Raw genomic sequence first — 14,180 nt, 5'->3', positions numbered from 1 at the left:
AATTGGTCTCAGAATAAATCCCCTGAGATTCAGTGCATCCTCTGCAAGCAAGCAACGTCATTCTCAAAGTCAGGACTTTGTGATGCTTCAATTTCATTCCATATTGCAGCTTCAAAGTATCATATCCCCTTGACATATAAAATTGGAGGAATGGCCAACTCCACTTCTGAGCTTCTTTTATTTGTTTTTCAGTTACATAAAGATCAAATTTGATTCCTTGAAAATTAAAATTTGGACATTCCCAGCATTTGGACCTGGGCTTAGGCTTTATTTTTACTTTCTGCTTATTAACAGGAAGTTCTTGGTGAGTCTCTTGTTCTATCAGCTTCACATTCAAACCAAAAGTGCTGTGTTCAGATGGGGCATCTCATAATATAGCAGGCTCTTATTCAACTATTTCTCTAATTTGACCACTTGGACCTCAAAGTTCAAAGCAAACCTCAGCACCTTGACCTTTGATACTATTCCTAAGAATGAAAGTAACTCCAAATCCTTTTCCTGATCTCTGGATGCAAATTGCCAGAAACTGACTGGCTTTCCCATTGGCATTTGGTCAGCTTTACTATCACACAGTATGGTTCTGGCATAGAACTTGGAATGTGGTTTAGATCTCAAATGTCCCCTTAAAAGTATCATGCATTCAGAATTGGGACTTTCTGAAGGTAATTGATGTACAAAGGCATATATTTATGAGTCATAATTAAATAGGATATTAGGAGGGGGGCCCCAGTTGAAAGTAGTGAATCATAGGAGCATGAAATTGGGGACTATGTCTTGTTCCCAAGCCCTTCCTGTCTCTCTCTCTCTCTCTCTCTCTCTCTCTCTCTGCTTCCTAGCTGCCATGAGGTAGGCAGCTTTGCTCCTCCATATTCTTCTGCCATTGATATTTCTACCTTGGAGCCAGCCAATCATGGAATTAAGCTCCTGAGACCTTGAACCAAAATGAACCTTTCCTCCTTTAAGCTGTTTTTCTCAGGTATCTTGTCACAATGAAAATGTTGATTAATACAGTGGAATATTTTTCTCCTATCTAACACAGCTTTTCTTTCTCCTTTACATTTCAGAGGATCTGTTCTTTCCTTTGGAAGAATGAAGTCAGGATTTAAAAAGAGCAGGCAACAGAGAGTGGCACAGAGAGTAGTGCCCTGATGTCTTCGAAGCTCAGGTCAGCCCACTGTGATACAGACTGCCATGGTGGTCACCAGGCTGAGACTCCGATACAAGCTATTGAGTGTCACTGCACTCAGCACTCTGCATAGAATTCTATGGAGGATGTAAGCATACAGCAGGTGTCCCTGCCTCACAATGCTTCAAACTATGATTTTTCAACTTTCTGCTGCTGCAAAAGTAATATATATTTAGTAGAAAACATACTTTGAATTTTGATTTGTTTCTCAGACTAGTAACATGCAATATAATACTCTGCTGTGATGTTGGGAAGCAGAGTGAGCTGCAGTTCCCAGTGGGCCCCAGTCACAAGGGCAAACAACAGATATGCTCCAGAGCATTGTGCTACTAAGCTGGGACCTGCAGGAGCTCAGGTGTAGTAAAAGTATTTTTGACTTATAATTTCAACTAATGATGGGTTTATTGGAACATAAAAAGATGACTAATATCACTAATACTTAGGAAAAGGGAAAGAAACTACAATAAAGTATCACTACACACCTATTAGAATGGCTGAAATTTTCCAAACAATGATAATAACAAGTTTGTGAAATAAGTTTATAATGGTCACCAGGGTGAGACTCCAATACAACCTATTGAGTGATATTAAATGTATCTATGTGTGTGTGTGTGCGCGCATGTGTGTGTAAGACAGAGAGTTTACTAATGTAAATTTATATGTAACAAAATTCACACTTTTTAGTGACAATAGTGGCATAGTTTAGATACCAAGTTGGAGGTGACACTGAAAATAGAGGGAAGAATTATATCATGTGAATAGCAGGGAGTATAAAGTTCCAGACTGTCATAAGAGACACAAGGGATTATGGACAAAAGAAATTTGAGAGTACTCTGGGAGGCTGAGGCAGGAGGATCTTGAGTTCCAGTCCAGCTTTGATAATGTAGCAAGACCTTGTCTCAAAATGAAAAGTATAAAAGGGGAGGACATGTAGCATAGCATCAAGGACCCGGGTTCAATCTCCATTACCACAGGAAGAAAGAAGGAAGGAAGGAAGGAAGGAAAGAAAAAAAGAAAGAAAAAAAAGAAAATAGAAATGGAATCTGAAAGCTCTCAAGAAGTGGGGACAAGCCTCTAAGGAAAATTATGACAGTTAAAAGTAATCATATATATTGGAACAATAAGCATACAAGCCCAGAGAAGACACATGCCATTTGGGTTGATAAAGAACCTACATGAAGCCAGCTCATGGAATATGTAAAGGTGACTGTTTATTCAAATGGCCAACTCTCAACACAGATTATAAGGCATTTAAAGAAACAGAGAAATCTGGGTCACTCAAAGAAACAATAAGTCTCCAGAAACTGACTCTAAAGACACACGCACATCTCCAGATTATATGACAGAGTCTAAAAAATTGTTGCTTTAAATATGGCCAGTCATAAAAAAGAACATATATTAAATTAGAAAAAGGATAGAAACTATAAAAAAGAACCAATCAGAAACTTTGGAGTGGGAAAATGTAATAACTGAACATAAACATTCACTAGAGAGGTTCAATAGCAAACTTGATCAAGCAGAACAAATGACCAGTGAACTTAAGGGTGAGTCATTTGAAATTATCAGTTCTAAGACCAAAAGAAAGAATGAAGAAAAGTGAGGAGACCCATAAAGAGATTTATGGGACACCAGTGAGCAGACCAATTTAGGCATTATGGGAATTCTAGGAGAAGAGAAAGAGAAAGAGGATAAACTAATTTGAAAAAATAATTTGCTGAAATTCCCCAAGTTTGAGGAAATAATTGGTTCAATTATGATAACCTAGAGAAACCCATACAGAGATACATTATAATCAAACTGTCAAAAAAAAAAAGACAAAGAATATTGTAATATTATCAGCAGAAGCTACAGGCCAGAAGGCAGTGAAATGATATGTTCAAACTGCTGAAAGAAAAAAAAAAAACATTAAGAATAATCAATATGGCAAAGCTGTCTTTAAAAATGGAGGAGACATGAAGACTTTCCATGATAAACAAAAGTTGCAGTAGTTCATTGCTTCTAGAACTTTGCTGTAAGAAATACTAGTGGGATTCTCCAAATAGAAACCAAATGGTGATAGACAACAAGGTACCATCATATGAAAATGTAAAGTTCTGTATTAAGATAATTGTATAGACAAATACAGAGATATGTACCAATGTAATTTTGGAAGGCAGCTATGCTCACCACTATACCACCAATGATACCACTGTATCATTGTAATTTTGGTGCATATATCTACTTCTAAACTTTGTCTAGAATTTAAAAACAAAGCATAAAATAACTATAAATCACACTCAAGAAACTAGGGATAAAAGGAAACTACCTCAACATAATGATGCCATATATGAAAAATCCACAGTGAACATTGTTTTCTATGGTAAAAGACTGAAAGCTTTTTCTCTCAGATCAGAAACAAGGCAACATAGTACTAGAAGTTCTAACTAGACCAATGGGCACCCCCAAAAAAAAACCAAAAAAAAGAAAGGAGAGAGAGAGAGAGAAATTAAATTTGGAAAAGAAGTAAAAGTGTCTCTGATTGAAGATGATATAATTTTGAGATAGAGAAAACCTCAAAGATTCCATATAATGAATTCAGCAAAGTAGCAAGATACAAAGTCAATACACAAAATCAGTTGTATTTCTACCTACAAATAGTGAACAATATGAAAAGAAGAGATTATAAGAATGATTCTGTTTATAATAGTGTAAAAATTATACAATAAATAATGTGAGAAATTTACATAATAAAAATTACAAAACATTGCTGAAAGTAATTAAAGAAGCTCTAAATAAATGAAATACTCCCCATGTTCATGGGTTGGAAGATTTAGTATGGTTAATACCATCAAACATAATCTGTAGATTTAATGCAGACTTTATCAAAATCTCAATTCTTGCCCCCCCGCTTTTTTGCAGAAATAGAAAAACTCATCCAAAAATTCACGTGAAATATCAAGGGACCCAAAATAATTTTGAAACAAAAAAAGCATACAGCTGAAGGACTTAGGCTTCCTGATTTCAAACCTTACTATAAAGTCACAGTACTCAAAACAGTACAACACTAGTCTAAAGATAGATATATACACCAATGGAATAAAATTTAAAACTCAGAAATAAATCTTCATGCATGAGGGTTTTGGACAAGGTTGCTAAGAACACACAATGGAGAGAGAACAGTCTTTTCAACAAATAGTATTGAGAACACTGGATGTTCACTTGCAAAAGAATGAAATTAACCCCTTACCTAGCACCATATAAAAAAATTAACACAAAATGAATAAGAGGTCTCAATTTAAGACCTAAAAGTATAAACTCTTAGAAGAAAATGTGGGGCCCAAACTTCATGACACTGAATTTAGCAATGACTTCTTGGATATGATGCCAAAGCACAGACAACAACAACAACAACAAAATAAACAAATTGAACTTTTTGAAAATTGAAAAAATATGTGCACCAAAAGACCATATAAACAGTAAACAATAGAATGGAAGAAAGAAAACAATAGAATGAGAGAAAATATTTCCAAATAATATACCTGAAAATGAATTAATATTCAGAATATATAGGCAAGTCCTAAAATTCAGCCACAACAACCAAAAGGAACACAATTCAAAAATAGGCAAAGGACTTGAATAGACATTGGATCTCCAAAGAAGATTTGCATATGGTCAAAAAGCACAGGAAAAGATTCTAAATATCATTAATCATTATGGGACTGCAAATAAAAACTACTGTGAGGTACTTACTATCTCATACTTGTTAGGTTATCTACTTAAAAAAAAACCCTAGAAAATTGCAAATGTTGGTGAGAATATGGAGAAATAGGAACCCTGTGCACTGTTGCTGGAATTATAAAATGGTATAGATGCTATGGAAACCAGTATGGAGTTTCCTTAGAAAAATTAAAAATAGAATTAATATATGATCTAGCAACATATTCACTTCTGGATATATATGCAAAATAATTGAAAGCAGAGCTTTGAAAAGACCTTTGTGCTTTCATGTAAATAGCAACATTACTTAAGTAGCCAAGAGGTGAACGTAACCCTAAAGCTCACTGAAAGATGGATAAACATTGAATAGTTTACAAAGAAGTATGTCGCACATCCATTTATTAACTTCTTTGAGTTGCTATAACAAATATCCAAACTGGGTGCTGAAGGAACAGAAATTTATTTTCTCACAGTTCTGGGGGTTGTGGGGCAGGGGATTTAGCTCAGTGGTGCCGCCGCCTGCCTCGCAAGCACAAGGTCCCAAGTTCAATTCCCAGTACCAAAAACAAAAAACAAAACAGTTCTGGGGGTTGGAAACTCAAGATCAAGGGGCTGGCAGGATTGATTTCACCTGAGGCCCCTCTCTTTGGCTTGTAGAAGTGGCGTCTCACATGTCCTCACAATGTCCTTCCTCTGTTTGTGATTCCCTGAGGTCGCTTTCTCTTCTAACCATAACACTAGTCCTACTGTATTAGCCCCCCACCCACATTTAACCTTAATTGTGTCTCCACTCCCTCCCTCCATTTCCAAACACAATCACATTAGGAGTTAGGGCTTCTACATATGAATTTTTTTGGTGGTGGTGGGAAAATGATTCAATCTGTAACAACAGATAGCTGTAAAAGGAAGGAAATCCTGTTACATGCTACAGTGTAGATGAACCTTGTGGACATTATCACCAAGTCTACATAAAAGACTTATGATTTGATCTTAGAGATTGCCCTGTATCCTGTTTCTCAAAGCACACATTCCTTCAGACTACATGCTTCTTTTCATGTGTCTTTGAGTCTTTGCACATGGCTGGCAACTGTGTCAACTTGAGTAAGAAACACCCAACTAAATTGGATCAGCATAGTTCTGGATGAGGGTGAAGGAATTTACTGAAGACAGAAGACCCACCCTGGTTAGGCTTGTCGCCTAAATGGTATAAATGGGAAATGCTTGCTTCTGTTTCTTCAGAATAGCTCCAGTCTTCAACTTTACCTTGGATGTCATCTTCTGGATTCCAGAACAGACTCTTCAGCCTCCAGCACTGACCTTTGAGCCTTCCATTGCAGACCTTTTGGCCTGCTGATATGTGTTCACATGGAACACTACAGTGAGCTCTGGGCCTTCTATTTGATCCTTCGGATCTCCAGGGTACAGACAGCTCTTTTGTACTCTTCCACTCCTGACTCTGTGGGTGGCCACTGTAAACCAATCTTGTAAATCCTTATACATTTGTATATCTTGTATCAAATCTGTTTTTCTCATAAGCACTAACTGATACACTTCCCTTTCCATAAACTGTGAGATCCCAAAGGCACAGGGCATCTTCTCTGTTCTTACTTGTATTTGGTACAGTGTCCAGGCACAGTGGATACCAATACTGTTATTGAATGCGTGGAAGTATAGCTCTGAAAACAATGGGAAATGGGACTGTCATGGCCCAAGCAGATTTGGCAAAGCCACTGTGTTTAATCTTGGCAGAGTGTGGTGTGTTATCAATAGTGGCTCACGCTGGGGTTTTAGCTCAGTGGTTCTGGCGCCTTCCTTCCTCACAAGCACAAGGTTCCAATCCCCAGTACCAACAACAACAAAAAAGAGCACAGGGGAGGCTTCTACAACGTGCTACAGCTCCCATCACAGAGGAGGCTTCCAGGTCAGTGTGCTACAGCTCCCAGTATAGGGGAGGCTGCTGGGTCAGCATGCCACAGCCCCCAGTGCAGAGGAGGCTTCTGGGTCAATGAGCCACAGCTCCCAGCACAGAGGAGGCTTCCGGGTAGGTGTGCCACAGCTCCCAGTGCAGAGTAGGAGGCTTCCAGGCTAACCTACCACCACTCCCAGCACAGAGGAGGTGAGCGACGAGGGCAACAGCAGCACCTTCCCTCCCATTGAAATGAGAAGATATGTAAACAAGTCTCAGAACCAGACTTCCAGATCACCTACAGCAACCCCAAAGGGAAACAACATGGAACACTTTGATACTCAACCACCTGGACTCCCTGAAGTAGCAACAAAAGAGGATCTGGAAAAATAAGAAATCAGAAATAATTTCTCACATAACAGCAGAGATTGTGCCCATAGTGCAAGATGTGATTAATAAATCTACAGAGGACACAGATAAAAAAAAATAAAGGAGCTGAGGAATACGATGGAATCCCAACATAGGAAAGAAATGGAATCCATAAAACAGATGCAAATAGATTTCCAGGAGATTAAAAACTCCACTGAAAGTCTATGCAGCAGAATGAGCCAATGTGAGAACAGAATTTCAGATATAGAAGATAAGATTGCAATTAATGACCAGGAAAAGAAAAATTGCTTTAAAATTGTGAGGGACCACAAGAAATCAATCAAGTAGCTGCTAGATGATGGAAAGAAGAATAACATAAAACTGATTGGAGTCAATGAAGAGACAGGAGAGAGTGCAGATAACAGAAAAAAAAACTTCACAGAAGTGATGGCAGAAAACTTTCCAAGCAGGGGAAAAGAACTTGACATACAGATAAGTGAGGCATGTAGGATGCTAACTAACCTTGATCAAAAAAAATCTACACATAGGCATGTAATAGTTAGGATTCCAGAAACCCAATAGAAGAACAAAGTTCTACAAGCAGTTAGAGAAAAGAAACAAATCACGCACAAAGGAAAGCCCATCAGAATCACAGCAGACTTCTCAATGCAAACCCTCAAGGCAAGAAGAGGTTGGAGTGATGTATTCCGTGCCCTAAAGGAAAACAACCTCCAACCCAGATTGACGTACCCTGCAAAACTATCTTCCAAAATTGATGGTGAAATAAGATACTTTCATGACAAAGAGCACCTTAGCAACTTCTTGAATACCAAACTAGCCCTCCAAAAAATTCCAGACAAAATCCTACGAAAAGACAAAGAGGAACACAACCCCAGAAATCCCAGCAGAATGAATCCACTGGGCTTGACAAGAAGTTAAAAGCAAAGGGGGAGAATCCAACAAAAAGAAAAAGTCATGACAGTGATAACTCAATATGTATCAGTTATAACCATCAATGTTAATGGTCTCAATTCACCAATCAAAAGAAATAGACTGGCAGAATGGGTCAAGAAGTTAAATGCAACAATATGCTACATACAAGAAACACACTTAATTCAAACAGAAACTCATAGACTTAAAGTTAAAGGATGGGAAATAATACTCCATGTGACAGGAACCTGAAAAAAAGCAGGAGTAGCTATCCTCTTTGCAGACCAAGTGGATTTCAAACCCACACTGATGAAGACAGACAAAGAAGGGCACTACATCCTTGTAAAGGGAACAATCCAAGAGGAAAAGATGACAAGCATAAATATCTATGCACCAAACACTAGTGCACCCAACTATATAAAACAAATACTAACATACATTAAAAATCATATAAGCACTAATACAATAGTAGTGGGGGACCTCAATATGCCATTGTCACAAATACACAGATCAACTAGACAAAAAACAAGCAACAAAATACTAGAACTCAATCAAACTCTTGAACAAATGAACTTAACAGATGTTTACAGAGTCTTCCACCCTGCAAAATCAGAATACACATTCTTCTCAGCTGCACATGGTTCGTTCTCCAGACCACATACTCTCTCTTAGAACATATTTAGGTAAGTGGAAAGGAATGGAAGTTATCCCTTGTATATTGTCAGACCATAGTGCAATGGAACTGGAGATCAATAGGAAAAGAAACCACAAAAATTTCATAAACACATGGAAATTGAACAACACACATCTGAATAACCAATGGGTCACAGAGGAAATTAAAGAAGAAATCAGACAGTTTCTTCAATTAAATGACAATGACAACACAACATATCGGAATCTATGAGACACAATGAAAGCAGTCTTACGAGGGAAATTCATAGCAGTGAATACTCATATTAGGAAAACAGAACGAGCCCAATTAAACAACCTGATGCTGAACCTCAAGCTTCTAGAAAAAGAAAAGCAGGACAAACCCAAAGCCCACAGAAAGGAGGAAATTATAATGATCAGGGCAGAAATCAGTGCAATGGAGACTAAGAGAATGATACAAAAAATCAATGAAACCAAAAATTGGTTCTTTGAAAGAATCAGCAAAATTTATAAACCCTTAGCCAACCTTATCAGAAAAGGTCCAAATCCATGCAATTAGAAATGAAAAGGATGAAATTACAACAGACCCAGCAGAAATCCAGAGGATCATCAATACCTACTTCAAGAACCTATATCCCAATAAGATGGAAAACACAGAAGAAATGGACAAATTCCTAGACACATACGAATTACCAAAGTTAAACGAAGAAAACCTAAAAATTCTAAACAACCCAATATCAATCAATGAAATTGAAAATGTAGGGGCTGGGGATTTAGCTCAGTGGTTCTGCCATCTGTCTCACAAGCAGAAGGACCTGAGTTCAATTCCCAGTACCAAAAATAGAAAAAAAATGTAATAAAAAACTTATCAACTAAGAAAAGCCCAGGTCCTGATGGTTTCACTCCTGAATTCTACAAGACATTTAGAGAGGAACTACTGCCACTCCTGCTTAAACACTTTCAGTGAAATTGAAAGGGAAGCAATACTCCCAAATTCATTCCTGGAAGCAAGTACCACCTTGATCCCCAAAGCAGAGAAAGACCCAACTGAAAAAGAGAACTATAGCCCAATTTCACTAATGAACATAAATGCAAAAATCTTTAATACGATACTGGCAAATAGAATGCAGAAGATCACCAAGAAGATCATACACCCTGACCAAGTGGGATTCATCTCAGGGATGCAGGGATGGTTCAACATATGCAAATCAATCAATGTAGTACACTATATTAATAGAGCCAAGGGAAAAAACTATATGATCATCTCAATAGATGCAGAAAAAGCATTTGACAAAATCCAACATGGATTTATGATAAAAACTCTATAAAAAATCGGAATAGATGGTCTCTACTTCAATCTGATAAAAGCAATCTATAAAAAACCAACAGCCAATATCATACTAAATGGTTAAAAACTGAAATCCTTCACACTAAAATCAGGAACAAGACAAGGATGTTCACTATCACCACTGCTGTTCAATATAGTTTTGGAAACATTAGCCATGGCAATTAGACAAGAGAAAGAAAGAAATATAGGAAATGAGGAAGTCAAATTGTCATTATTTGCAGATTACATGACACTCTATATAGAAGACCCCAAGAACTCCACCAAAAATCTTCTAGACTTAATAACCAAATTCAATAGAGTAGCTGGATACAAGGACAACACACAAAAATCAATAGATTTCCTCTACAAGAACAACAGACTCACTGAGAGAGAAATAGGGCAAACAATTCCTTTCACAATAGCATCCAAAAAACTGAAATACCTAGGAATCAATCTAACAAAAGAAATCAAAGACCTTCTCTGAAAACTATAGCACTCTGAAAAGAGAGATTGAAGATGATATCAGAAAATGGACAGACATCTCTTGGTCCTGGGTAATAAGGATGAACATAGTGAAAATGTCCATACTTCCAAAACTGCTATATAGATTCAATGCAATACCAATTGAAATCCCGGCAGCATACTTCACAGACCTTGAGAAAACAATTCAAAAATTCATTTGGAACAAGAAGAGACCCAGAATAGCATAAACAATTCTGGGTAACAGAGACATGGCAGGGGGTATTACAACCCCCAACTTGCAATTATACTACAAAGCTACTGTGATAAAAAACAGCATGGTACTGGCAGAGAAACAGATCTGAGGATCAGTGGAACAGATTAAAAGATGCAGAAACAACTCCAGACACACTCAGCCACCTCATCTTTGACAAAGGAACCAAACACCCTCACTGGAGGAAAGATAACCTCTTTAATAAATGGTCTGGAGAAATTGAGTTTCAATTGGAGAAATTGTCAAAGACTAAAACTAGACCTATATCTCTCAAGATGCACTAAAATAAAATCTAAATGGATTAAAGATCTAAATATTACAATAGAAACGCTGAATTGGCTGGAACAGAGGTTAGGTAGAACTCTTGAAGACACTGTTGTAGGAACAGATTTTATGGACAAAACCTCAGTTTCCTGTGAACTAGCACAATCAACAAGTGGGATCCCTTCTTACTAAAAAGCTTCTGCACAGCAAGAGAAACCACCAGCAGTGTGAAGAGACAACCCACAATGTGGGAAAACATCTTCACCTGCTCTTCCTCAGACAAAGGTCTACTATCTCGAATCTATAAAGAACTTAAAAAAATCAGACCTCCCAAATTTAAAGACCCAATCCAACAATGGGCATCTGAAATGAACAGACGTTTCTCACACAAAAAGTAGAAATGGCAAATAAACATATGAAAAAATGTTCAACATCATTGGTCATCATTAGAGAGATGCAAATGAAAACAACACTGACATTCCACCTCACCCCAGAAAGAATGGCTGCTATCAAGAAATCAACATATTCCAATGCTGGCATGGCTGTGGGGCAAGAGGAACCCTCCTCCACTGCTGGTAGGAGTGTAGACTGGTGCAACCACTGTGGAAATCAGTATGGAGATACCTCAAAGAACTGGGACTGGAAGTCCCATTTGACCCAGCTATTCCCCTGCTGGGTCTCTTCCCCAAAGAATTATAAGAATCATACCACAGTGATATATGTGCACCCATGTTCATAGCAGCACAGTTTGTAATAGCTAAAACTTGGAAACAGCCCAGTTGCCCATCAACTGGAGACTGGATAAAGAAAATGTGTTTTTTTAATAAAACGGAGTACTTCTCAGCCATAGAAAACAAGAAATTAGAGACATTTATTGCTAAATGGATGCACATTGCGGTGATACTCTTAAGTGAAATAAATAGGACACATGTGTGAATACTGAATAGTTTCTCTAGTGTGAGATAGTGAATGTGTAAGTAAGGACTAAAAGTTATAATAGATAATGTGAAATAGGAAGAAAAGGGGCAAAGGAGAAGGGGTCAGGGAAAGGAAAGAAGGGAATGGAATTCATATGAGAAAATTAAAAAAAGGAAACAAAGTCTTTGTAAATAAGGAGGGATGGAGGGGTTGAAGGGAGGGCAGGTGACTAGGGAAAAAAAAAGAATCAAGAGAGATTATGTAAAGGTGCAAATTTCCAATGATGAATGTCATTATATTGTATACCTAAAATGTATCAATAAAAGGATACACAGTTTAAAAATATATATAATTTATTTCAAATGATGAAAGTAACACGTGTATATTTTAGATTATTTGGAAGCTACAAGAAAAGCACAAGCCAGAAATACTATTATTAATATTTGGATCTCTAGTCTTTTTCTACACACGCAGACATGAATACACACATATTTGGAAAATATAATTGATGTCATGTTATAGCTTTATAACCAATTTGCATCACAGCATATGGTGAACATTTTCCTTGTTTTCCTATAACACCATTTTAATTGTTGCAGACTATTACACCATAAAATAGCCATAATTAAAAAAAATAGTGGCTCACAAGATGATTTTGGTAACACTTGGGTGAATGTGTTTTAGAAAAATAACTATACCTCAAACCTGTGATATCATGGGCTCATTGCTTTTCATGAGGTTAAGTAAAAATCAGTGAGTCAACTTAACTAAAATGGAGTAAATAATACTATAGATGACACATGGGCATGGCAAAAATCCCGAATGATTGAAGATGGGGAAACACTGCCTTGGTCTTTAGCCTCATCCTCGAGCAAAAGTATAAACTGCTGTTTCCAATTATGTTACGATGATATTTTCCCTAATTGCTTCTACTTTTCAGTCTTCACTGGCAGGAAAGGGAGGGTGAGCTGGGGAGAGGAAATAAAAGCATCCTTAAACATGTCTCCACCTGTCTTCCAAGATGCTGTTTTTGATCTTGTTTTAAGTGAGGGATGATGAGCCATTCACATAGAGTACATCAGCTAGCTCCTTTCATAGCCAAGTTCATCAGCATTTCTGGTGATTGTGCATTGTGGTAACTGCAAAGAAGTGATGTGTATTCTGCAAGCCTCTCTACCAGGGTGTTTGTAAGATAAATGTTTAAAAGATAGGTCTTTGATTGGCTTCCAAGCCACAAAGATGTGAGGCCTCTTAAAAATATTTATGCCTAAAGCTGACCTTGACAGAATGGAGTGGCTGGGGCAGGTACAACCAGGAGGAATGAGGTGGGGAGAGAGAATCCAGATGGGGACAGGTGGTAGTGGCTTTTTTTTTATATTACAGAAAGGCTCTGCCTTACAAAAGGATTAATCACAGCATTCTTTTTAAATGGAATGTTTCATGCATTTTAAAAGAGGATTTGATTTATAAGAAACTTTTCAGGAACACAGCTGCTGGGCAAAGCAAGCTATTTACACTGACTTGAAATCCATTTTATGAGTCAGGAGTCTGGGGTGTAAAGGGAGGTGATAAAATTCCTTTACTTTTTAATTGACGAGTGATATTGACTAACACTGTTAGAAGCCCAGGTATTGGGCCTGGGCCAGTGTGTTTCTGTAGTAAATATGTGTGAATTGCTGAGTGCCTGAGTATTGATTCATTTATGTACCTGTTTGACAGTTGCTGGGAAGGGCTTTGTATTTTGCAGCTTTAGAGCCAAGCTGCCTTTCAGAGAAGCATGTGTTAGAAAGTACTAGGTTATACAGCATGAATCATCTGGCTTGATGGCTTCTGGGGAGGAGGCTTAGCCTCAGACATCACTGTGAGGATCAACTCAAAGACATCCGCTTTCAGGGAAGAGCACAGGGGGTGAGGGGCTGCACCAATGAGGAGATGAGATCTCTTTAAAAACAAACCACAGGGTTTCTCTTGAGCCTTTCCCCCCTCCTGTTCAGGCTGTTAATAGTTAGCTCCCTCCCAATTGTCCCACTCCATTGAGTTTTTATTATCTCAGTCTTGCAGAAATTCTGCAGGGGCCCTAGGTCCTTAAATGATTCCCTCTTTCCCTACTTCCTGCTGCAATGGCACAACAGCAAAGTGTCAGGTTGAGAGCTTCCAGAAAGACAGGCTGTCACACTGCTGAGCCTCCGATCTCTACCAG

The 14,180-nt window shown here is 37.9% G+C and overlaps 1 pseudogene; it reads right to left on the bottom strand.

Annotated features, from left to right (window-relative positions):
- Nucleotides 1-29: 29 nt before the first annotated feature.
- The window catches only part of LOC101707023 (large ribosomal subunit protein bL19m pseudogene), an 82,546-nt pseudogene continuing 68,395 nt past the window's right edge, over nt 30-14,180 (bottom strand).

The sequence above is a fragment of the Heterocephalus glaber genome, unplaced genomic scaffold (genome assembly GCF_053883595.1).
Source record: "Heterocephalus glaber isolate CG9 unplaced genomic scaffold, H.glaber_assembly_v1.0 deba00001707, whole genome shotgun sequence".
NCBI lineage: Eukaryota > Metazoa > Chordata > Mammalia > Rodentia > Bathyergidae > Heterocephalus > Heterocephalus glaber.
The sequence above is the reverse complement of the archived record's forward strand: the minus strand, read 5'-3'. Positions and strand labels throughout refer to the sequence as shown.